The sequence below is a fragment of the Triticum urartu genome, chromosome 6A (genome assembly GCF_056163025.1).
Source record: "Triticum urartu cultivar PI428250 chromosome 6A, HENAU_Tu73, whole genome shotgun sequence".
Taxonomy (NCBI): domain Eukaryota; kingdom Viridiplantae; phylum Streptophyta; class Magnoliopsida; order Poales; family Poaceae; genus Triticum; species Triticum urartu.
The window spans coordinates 530,578,555-530,589,750 of NC_141878.1; positions in this window are offsets into that span (position 1 = coordinate 530,578,555).

Sequence of the window (11,196 nt, forward strand, 5' to 3'; positions counted from 1 at the left end):
GCCTCTATAAATAGAACCAGCCACCCACAGAGCAAAGGGGGCTGAGAGAGAGAGGCAGAGAGAGAGGCAGAGGCAGAGGGAGAGAGAGAGAGAAGGGTGACTGAACTCCTCCCAGCAGTTCATCGCCCCAGCCAAGAACAGACCCTCGCGAGGCTGTTCTTCCTTGTATTGTTCATCATCATCAGCCCAAGAGGCAATCCACCACACCACACACTGGAGTAGGGTATTACACCACAATGGTGGCCCGAACCAGTATAAACCCCGTGTCTCTTGTGTTGTTCTTTCCATAGTTTAGATCCTAGCAAGGCGGAGGAGTGCAGGTAGGTAGGAGGCGAAATCTCCGCGCGCACCCCAGTGTTCGAACCTCAAGGGTCTGCCGGAACCCGAAATGCGACATTTGGCGCGCCAGGTAGGGGTGCGCCGGGATTCGTCTTCCACCACCCCGTTCTCCTCCGACCATCACGCCCATGTCTGACGCTCGTCGGGCCCGCGCCGAGTGCCGGGCCGCGCTCGCTTCCCGCGTCGCCCAGACGGCCCCTGTCGGCGGGCGTCCTCGCCGTTCCCCATCGCCTGCCGTCAACGCCGCCACCGGCCCGGCGGGGGACGAGCAGCAAGCATCGTCCCAGCATCCGTCCGTGCGGCAAGACGGCCGCACCGCAACTCCCTCGCTCACCCCAGCTGGTTCTTCGTCCCGCGCGCTCCGCGCGCCCATGGAGGCTCGGGCTGCACTCATCGCAGCGAACGAGCTCCTGCACTACCGTCCCGTCGACGACGTCTACGAAGAATGGCTCGACCGCGTCGCCGAGCTCATCCGCGCCGCAGGGGGCTCTCCTGCGCCGTCCGTTCCGCTGCAGCGCACCCCGCCCCACGCGGGCAATGAAGCTCCGGCGGCGCCCCGGCCGCCTCCTCCTCAGGAAGGCGCCATGGCTCCAAGGCGCGTGGCCCCTGGGCGGAACCCGCTCCGTCAGGCGCCAGCGCAGCAAGAGCAGAGCTGTCAAGAAGTCCCTCACCCGCAAGAAGCTGCCCGGGCGCTCACTGCTCCAGCATGTCGCGACCATGCTCCTGCTCCCGCGCGTCAAGACCCCGCGCTGCTCCCAGCTACAGCGTGTGGGGACATGAAAGACCAAGCTCCCCGCCATCCAAGGCCTCCCGTGGCCACGGCAGGCTGCCGCGCCTTCACTGCCGAGCTACGCAGCGTCGCGTGGCCCGGCAAGTTCAAGCCAGACTTGCCTCCTCGCTACGACGGCAAGGCTGACCCCGCGGAGTTCCTCCAGCTCTACGATCTGGGCATCGAAGCTGCCAACGGAGACGAGAAGGTCATGGCGAACTGGTTCCCCATGGCACTCAAGGACGGGGCCCGCACCTGGCTCCTGAACCTGGCTCCAAGCACAATCTCCTCCTGGGACGAGATGCGCACCCGCTTCATCGCCAACTTCCAAGGCACTCGCGACCGGCCACCCGCCGTGAGCGACATGCGCCGCATCAAGCAACAGCCCGGGGAGACCCTGCAGAAGTACATCCAGCGCTTCAACAACGCGCGCCTCAAGATTCCCAAGGTGACTGAGGAGGCCATCATCTCGGCCTTCTCCGACGGCGTGCGCGACGTCAAGATGAAGGAGGAGCTGGCGATGCATGAAGACCTGTGCACTTCCTTGGAACTGTTCAACCTGGCAACCAAGTGCGCCAGGGCTGAGGAAGGGCGTCTCTCCCTCCTCGAGCTGCCTGCCGCAGACCCAGAAGAGAAGAAGCCCAAGGCCAAGGATGTGAAGCGCAAGGGGGCTGCCGTGCTCGCGGCAGAACCAGACACCAAGCGGGGCAGAGATCAGCCCGAACCTTCCAAGGGCAGCCAGTACTGTGTGTACCACGACCTCCACACCCACAACACCAACGAATGTCAAGAGCTCCGAGCCGTGCGAGAAGGAAGGATCGGCCGTCGCCCTGACCGCAGTGACCGGGGCTACGGCCAAGGAGGAGGAAGGAACGCAGGACGCTAGGAAGACCGTGGCCTGCGCCAAGGGTGGCGCGATCAACCTCACGAGGATCACTGGCAAGACCCGCCTCGCGAGGGAGGCTGGAGGGATCAGCCTCGCGAGGGAGACTGGAGGGATCAGCCTCGCGAGGATCGCCCGCAAGGCAACGTAGGCCTCCCACCGCTGCCGCCGTAGCCAAGGAGAAACGAGGACCGCCACCAGGACGAGGGGGCTGGGGGCTTCCAGGAGCCGCGCGCGATCGCCTGCATCCTGGGCGGGGCGCAAGCCCCAGCCTCTCAGCGCATCTTCAAGCAGTTCGCCCGAGAAGTGAACGCAGTCCTCCCCAGGCTCGAAGCCACGCGCCCTCTCAGGTGGTCGGCGTGCGCCATCACGTTCAGCTCAGCAGATCAGCTCAAGTGTGCGGCTACAACCGGAGTCCTCCTGATGCTTTGTTCCCCAATCATCAGCAACGTGGTGGTCACCAAGACCCTCGTCGATGGCGGGGCAGGGCTCAACGTCCTGTCCGTGGAAACATTCAACAACCTCCAAGTGCCCTACAGCCAGCTTCAGCCAACCAAGCCTTTCTCCGGTATCACCGACGGCTCCACAGTCTCGATTGGGCAGGTCCGCCTCCCTGTCACCTTCGGGGCACGCGACAACTACCGTACCGAGCTCATCGACTTCGACGTCACTCACATTCGCCTTCCGTACAACGCCATCCTTGGGTACCCAGCGCTGGTCAAGTTCATGGCCGTAACTCACCACGGCTACAACGTCCTCAAGATGCCAGGAAGCGGCGGAGTCATCACGGTGCCCTGTGAAGAGAAGGACGCGGTGTGTTCCCTCGAACGAGCCTTTTAGGCCGCATCACTGGAAGACCTGGATCATGGAAGCAGGAGGCCTCCCGAGACCGCCCCTAAGAAGAAGAAGACATCGTCTGACCCGACCACTCAGGAGGCAGGCCCCTCTAGGCCCGCGCCTGCCCAGGGGGAACCTCCTTCCATCGCATAGGAAAGTGCGCCCGGCGCCCTCCTCAGGCAGGGCTCGGGGGCTCTCCCCTGGAGGGCCACCGACCTAGCTAGGGTCACGAGGGAGGCGCTTGGGCACCACATGGAGGTGTGTTCCGAAGCACGTTTCCCTCAAGAAGGAGCAAGGCAAGGAGACCCAGACCCTCAGGAGTTCGTCGACAAGGCCATTCAGGAACAGCAGGAGTCAAGAGTCATGAAAGGCGGCCGCCGCCTACCAGCAGTGGCTCCCCATCCAGGCAAGGATGGTGGGCTGCGCGTCTGCATCGACATACCAGGGCTCAACCGAGTCGCCTCTCTGGAGCGCCTCTGGCCCTCGCGAGTGGGACGCTGCGGAGGCCCACCCCACAGCTACGTTCGCATGCCTTACGGCTTGCCGAACGCGGCTGACACGTACGAGCGCCTCATGAGGGGCATCACGGAGGCACGAGAGGCTAGGCGTTCCGCAGCCCTGGCAGGGATGGAGATGGCCCATGAGGAGTCGCCAGCGCCTCTGGAGCCTCCCGAGGCCCCTGGGCTGGGGGCTCGTGAGGATCGGCTTCCGCAGCCCACCAAGCATGCTACATCAACGCCCCTTTGTCCTCAACATCATCAGGTGACATCTTTCGAGTTTTATTTCTAGCTGGGAGCGCCCCCCGGGGCTGCATTATTCCCAGGCCGCGTGGGTCCATCCCTGCGGCGTGTATCCCTTTTTTATTCCATGTTGTTAGCTTACCTTGTTGGGGGCGCCCCTCAGGCTACATGACCCCCCAAGTCGCTCGGGCCTGACCCAGTGATGTCCGCATTCCCAGCATCTATTTGAACAAATCCACTCCTTCGCGGCTAATGTGTTTTACCTAGTTGCCTACTCAGCTGACGCCAACTAACGGAGCTGCTCCCAAATGGCACGACGCTTGCGCATGGGTCCGTCCCTGCAACGCCGACAAACCTGGATGGCTGAGCTCTGGCCGCGGCAGCCCCGCATAGCGTCACCTCGTCAAGCCTTCAGTGCCTCACTACCCCTCGGAAGCAACCAACGGCTGACTGTCAATTGTCATGGCAACCCCTTGTTTTTTCTATGATGGACCTGTAGGACCTCTTGAAAGGGGCTGCGTCAGGCGAGGCCCTCGCGGTGTCACCTGCGCTCTCGTCCGCGCGAACCGCTTGCACGTTAAAGGGGGGTGCCTAAGCATTGCGACTCAGGGCTCCTAGTGGCTCTCCAGCCGCCACCCTCCGGCCTTGACCATGGCATCATGACCTGGCATACCAGCGACGGCTGAGACTCGCTCGAGGGCCGGGACCCGAGGACGTAGAGCAAAAAGGGGAGCAAAGGCGAGAGGGGAGAGACACACGAGGACCTCGCCGAGCAACCTCGCGCCTGCCGATGCACGGACTCGGCGACACACTAGAGAGCGGCCCCTGATCCTCGAGATAAGTCATCACCCGGAAGCGCCAACTGCCGTGGCACCATCCCCACACCTAATGCTATCCCGTGTTAGCGATGCCGCTCTCCTTTCTCACCAAACGACGGCTGCTTGGGCGCCAAAGGGGACCTCCTGAGCATCGCGACTCAGGGGCTCTTACCGGACTCCGGGTTGCTCACCTCCTGGCCTTGACCACGGCATTGTGACCTGGCATACCAGCGACGGCTGAAGCCGCCTTGGGACTGGGACCTGTCGGCGCAGAGCACCAAGCCCTCGTGAGGTTCGAAAGGGAGGACTGAGCTGAGGCGGAATGAGAAACTCGCGCAATTCTACGACAAGGGTTATATTAACAAACAGGATCACAGGCACCTTACAAGCCCCCACGGGACGCGTTTTTGATTCCTCGCAGGAAACAGATCCTAAAGGGACACAAACTACGCACGACCCTACAAAAGACGCCATCATCAATAGTGGGCCGTCAAGCACCGACGCCAACCCCATCTAGATCAGAGTCGGCGGCGGCCTGACGAGCCCGCCCTGCTCCAGGAGCGGCGCCGGCTCGGGGGCTCGTAGCTGTCGTCGCTCGTCTCTGGAGTCGCGAAGAGCTCGCCGGAGTCGCTGGAACCTCCGATGCCTCCACCGCCTGAGGATCCGCCAAGGGAGCGGTTGGCGGGCCCAGTCCTCGTCGCGGCAGGGTCCTGGCCACCTTCCCCGGGGCAGCACTCCAGCCGGCGCCCGCTCGCATCGAAGACCTTGAAGAGCATCACCGAAGGACCGTCGTAATCCAAGTGGACCGCGAAGACGCCCCTTACCCTGCAAACCCGGGCGATCTCTCTCCAGCCCCGAGTCATGAAGACCTCGCCCGGGGCAACGACCGCGACCTCTGCCTCGGTCGCGAGGGTGCTGCAGCCGGTGTGCTGCAGCCAGAGCACCAGGGGCTCCCCCTGCGGGATGATGGAGGCGAAGAAGGGAGGAAGGCGGATCCAAGAATGAAGAGGAATGGCGACGTGGAGCACGAAATCTTGGGAGGAGCCCTCGGTGTGGACCCCAGGGGGGACGACCCACACCTTCGTGACCCGCCGGCGCCGACGGCGGCGCTGCCCGTGGCGGTCAGCATCAGCTCCTCTAGGGCCCTCGACGTGGGCGTACAATGGCAGCGGGAACCCCGGCGGCACCCGCTTGCACCAAGGCCTCGACACCACCTGAAGGGCCCCCTCGTCCGGGCCACGGGGGGCGAGCCGTTTCTTCGGCGGGAGTGGGTCTGGTTCCTCTCGGGGAGCCTTTCCCTTCTCTGCCATCAAGAACCGGCGGATCGGAGCCATTGCAGCAAGACAGAGCAAGGATCGGGAAGAAGGAGAAGCAAGGAGGGATGGACTGGAAGGGCGCGCGCTGTTCCGTACTTATGGCCAGCGAAGGCCAACCGCCGATCTCCACGATTGCAGGTAATCATGACCCACTTTGCATGCAGGGACTTGTCCAATCCGTGCAGTTGCCGAGGCGCCATGGGGAAGTGGAGGCGCCCACGTCCAACCAACCGCCACGCGGCGCCCAAGGCCGCAGGCTGTTAGGGCCCGCGGCGCTTCGCTCTTGCCCTTCCGCCTCCCTGCACGGCCAAGTCCGAGCGCGCCTTGGGCCCGGGGGCTACTGTCGGCGTTCTGGGAATGGGGGTCCCCAGACTTGCCTGCCTGCAGCGTGGCTCGAAAGGGGGCCCAGCGCGGCCCATCTTCACCAACACCAACCCAAGACCCCCGCGAGGGGCCAAGCCTCGCGGGGCGGACGACGCGGAGCTTCCTCAGGCGTGGCCTTGTCAGGCTGGCTCACGAGGAGGCGGAGAAATCAAGGCGGGGTACCTCACGAGGTGCCCGTGACGCAAGCCATGACGACCGGGGGCGCCAGGCGGGTGCCAGCCCGCGCAGTGTCCTCCCTACCTCTTTGGTGCAAAGGGGGCAAGTGCAGCAGTGGAGTACCGAGGAATCAGGAAAAGGTTGCCATTTCGGTGCAACGAGACCAAGACCAGGAGGACTACGAGAAGGAGGTCACCGTGGAGCCCAAGACGGCGTCATCACCAGAGCTTTGCGTAGGCGAAGACTACTTTTGTCAGGGTAGCTGATACTAGTTGTCCCCCTTCAAATTAGCCCGCCATTGTTGGCTCCCTTCCCGCTCGATATTTGGGAAGAGGACTAGGGCCTCTATAAATAGAACCAGCCACCCACAGAGCAAAGGGGGCTGAGAGAGAGAGAGGCAGAGAGAGAGAGGCAGAGGGAGAGAGAGAGAGAAGGGTGACTGAACTCCTCCTAGCAGTTCATCGCCCCAGCCAAGAACAGACCCTCGCGAGGCTGTTCTTCCTTGTATTGTTCATCATCATCAGCCCAAGAGGCAATCCACCACACCACACACTGGAGTAGGGTATTACACCACAACGGTGGCCCGAACCAGTATAAACCCTGTGTCTCTTGTGTTGTTCTTTCCATAGTTTAGATCCTAGCAAGGCGGAGGAGTGCAGGTAGGTAGGAGGCGAAATCTCCGTGCGCACCCCAGTGTTCGAACCTCAAGGGTCTGCCGGAACCCGAAATCCGACAATTGCTACTGTCAACTCTCAATTAAATTTTCTCTAGGAACATATCTAAAACAGTAGAACCAAAGCGTGAACTACGACATAATTTGCAAAGACCTTTTGACTATGTTCATGATATTTAAGTTCATCTAATCAAATTATTCAATGAACTCCCACTTAGATAGACATCCCTCTAGTCATCTAAGCGATACATGATCCGAGCCAACTAGGCCATGTCCGATCATCACGTGAGATGGACTAGTCATCATCGGTGAACATCTTCATGTTGATCGTATCCACTAAACGACTCATGTTCGACCTTTCGGTCTTCCGTGTTCTGAGGCCATGTCTGTAAATGCTAGGCTCGTCAAGTTAACCTAAGTGTAATGCGTGTGTAAATCTGGCTTACACCCGTTGTATGCGAACGTTAGAACCTATCACACCCGATCATCACGTGGTGCTTCAGAACAATGGACCTTAGCAATGGTGCACAGTTAGGGGGAACACAATTCTTTATATTTTAATGAGGGATCATCTTATTTATGCTACCGTCGTTCTAAGCAAATAAGATGTGAAAACATGACAAACATCACATGCAAATCATAAAGTGACATGATATGGCCAATATCATCTTGCGCCTTTGATCTCCATCTTCGAGGCGCGGCATGAACACCATCGTCACCAGCATGACACCATGATCTCCATCATCGTGTCTTCATGAAGTTGCCTCACCAACTATTACTTCTACTACTATGGCTAATGGTTAGCAATAAAGTAAAGTAATTACATGGCGTTTTCATTGACACGCAGGTCATAAATAAATTAAGACAACTCCTATGGCTCCTGCCGGTTGTCATACTCATCGACATGCAAGTCGTGATTCCTATTACAAGAACATGATCAATCTCATACATCACATATATCATTCATCACATCCTTTTGGCCATATCACATCACAAAGCAAACCCTGCAAAAACAAGTTAGACGTCCTCTAATTGTTGTTGCATGTTTTACGTGGCTGCTATGGGTTTCTAGCAAGAACGTTTCTTAGTTACGCAAAACCACAACGGTGATATGCCAATTGCTATTTACCCTTCATAAGGACCCTTTTCATCGAATCCGATCCGACTAAAGTGGGAGAGACAGACACCCGCCAGCCACCTTATGCATCAAGTGCATGTCAGTCGGTGGAACCAGTCTCATGTAAGCGTACGTGTAAGGTCGGTCCGGGCCTCTTCAACCCACAATGCCGCCGGATCAAGATAAGACTAGTAACGTTAAGCAAATTGAACAAATCGTCGCCCACAACTGCTTTGTGTTCTACTCGTGCATGGAATCTACGCATAGACCTATCTCATGATGCCACTGTTGTGGAACGTAGCAATAATTCAAAATTTTCCTACGTGTCACCAAGATCAATCTAGGAGATACTAGCAACGAGAGAGAGGGAGTGCATCTTCATACCCTTGAAGATCGCTAAGGGAAGCGTTCAAGAGAACAGTCTTGATGGAGTCATACTCGTCGTGATCCAAATCATCGATGATCCTAGCGCCGAACGGACGGCACCTCCGCGTTCAACACACGTATGGAACGGAGACGTCTCCCGCGCCTTGATCCAGCAAGGAGGAGGGAGAGGTTGAGGAAGAGAGCTCCAACAGCAGCACGGCGGCGTGGTGGTGATGGAGTGGCAGTTCTCCGGCAGGGCTTCGCCAAGCTCACGCGGAGGAGGAGAGGTGTTGGGGAGGGGAGGGGCTGCGCCTTGGATGTGGTGGTGCAGCCCTCCCTTTTCCCCTCTATTTATAGGGGAAGGGGGCCGACCCCCTCTAGATGAGATCTGGAGGGGGGGCAAGGGGGAGGGGGCTTTCCCCCCAAGCCAAGGGGGGGGGGGCGCCCCCTTTAGGGTTCCCCCCAACCCTAGGCGCATGGGCCCTTGGGGGGTTGGCGCCCCAGCCCACTTGGGGCTGGTTCCCTTCCCCTTACAGCCCATAAGGCCCTCTGGGAGAGGTGGCCCCTCCCGGTGGACCCCTGGAACCCCTCCGGTGGCCCCGGTACAATACCAATATGCCCCCGAACCTTTTCGATGACCGTATGACAACTTCCCACATATAAATCTTCACCTCCGGACCATTCCGGAACTCCTCGTGACGTCCGGGATCTTATCCGGGACTCCGAACAACATTCGGTAATCACATACAAGTCTTCCTAATAACCCTAGCATCATCGAACCTTAAGTGTGTAGACCCTACGGGTTCGGGAACCATGCAGACATGACCGAGACAACTCTTCGGCCAATAACCAACAGCGGGATCTGGATACCCATGTTGGCTCCCACATGTTCCACGATGATCTAATAGGATGAACCACGATGTCGAGGATTCAAGCAATCCCGTATACAATTCCCTTTGTCAATCGATACGTTACTTGCCCGAGATTCGATCGTCGGTATCCCAATACCTCGTTCAATCTCGTTACCGGCAAGTCACTTTACTCGTTCCGTAACACATCATCCCGTGACTAACCCTTAGTCACATTGAGCTCATTACGATGATGTCTTACCGAGTGGGCCCAGTGATACCTCTCCGTCATACAGAGTGACAATTCCCAGTCTCGATTCGTGCCAACCCAACAGACACTTTCGGAGATACCCGTAGTGCACCTTTATAGTCACCCAGTTACGTTGTGACGTTTGGCACACCCAAAGTATTCCTACAGTATCCGGGATTTGCAAAATCTCATGGTCTAAGGAAAAGATACTTGACATTAGAAAAGCTTTAGCAGACGAACTACACGATCTTGCGCTATGCTTAGGATTGGGTCTTGTCCATCACATCATTCTCCTAATGATGTGATCCCGTTATCAATGACATCCAATGTCCATGGTCAGGAAACCATGACCATCTATTGATCAACGAGCTAGTCAACTAGAGGCTTACTAGGGACATGTTGTGGTCTATGTATTCACACATGTATTACGGTTTCCGGTTAATAGAATTATAGCATGAACAATGGACAATTATCATGAACAACGGAATACAATAATAACCATTTTATTATTACCTCTAGGGCATATTTCCAACAATCTGCACTGGTGAATTCCTAACTCCTCAGTCAGAACAAATTCCCCAGAGACCAGAAGAACTTCATCTCTGTCACTGAAGAAAATGACTGAACTGCATGAGATTTCCAATGGCTTCACTCGAAGGGATTAGTAGGTGTAGGATTTTGAGACGAGCATCACTTGGAAACTTTTCCTTAGTTTTACCTCGACCCCTGATGACCCACAAGTATAGGGGATCTATCGTAGTCCTTTTGATAAGTAAGAGTGTCGAACCCAACAAGGAGCAGAAGGAAATGATAAGCGGTTTCCAGCAAGGTATTCTCTGCAAGTTCTAAAATAAGTGGTAACAGATAGTTTTGTGATAGGATAATTTGTAACGAGCAACAAGTAACAAAAGTTAATAAGGTGCAGCAAGGTGGCACAATCCTTTTTGTAGCAAAGGACAAGCCTGGACAAAATCTTATGTGATGTAAAGCGCTCCCGAGGACACATGGGAATATCGTCAAGCTAGTTTTCATCATGCTCATATGATTCGCGTTCGGTACTTTGATAATTTGGTATGCGGGTGGACCGGTGCTTGGGTACTTCCCTTACTTGGACAAACATCCCACTTATGATTAACCTCTATTGCAAGCATCCGCAAATACAACAAAAGTATTAAGGTAAACCTAACCATAGCATGAACCATATGGATCCAAATCTGCCCCTTATGAAGCAACACATAAACTAGGGTTTAAGCTTCTGTCACTCTAGCAACCCATCATCTACTTATTACTTCCCAATTCCTTCCTCTAGGCCCAAACAATGGTGAAGTGTTATGTAGTCGACGTTCACATAACACCACTAGAGGAGAGACAACATACATCTCATCAAAATATCGAACGAATACCAAATTCACATGACTACTAATAGCAAGACTTCTCCCATGTCCTCAGGAACAAAAGTAACTACTCACAAAGCATAAACATGTTCATAATCAGAGGGGTGTTAATATGCATATAGGATCTGAACATATGATCTTCCACCAATTAAACCAACTAGCATCAACTACAAGGAGTAATGAACACTACTAGCACCAATCCCGAACTTGGAGACAAGAATTGGATACAAGAGATGAACTAGGGTTTTGAGATGAGATGGTGCTGATGAAGATGTTGATGGAGATTGCCCTCTCCCGATGAGAGGA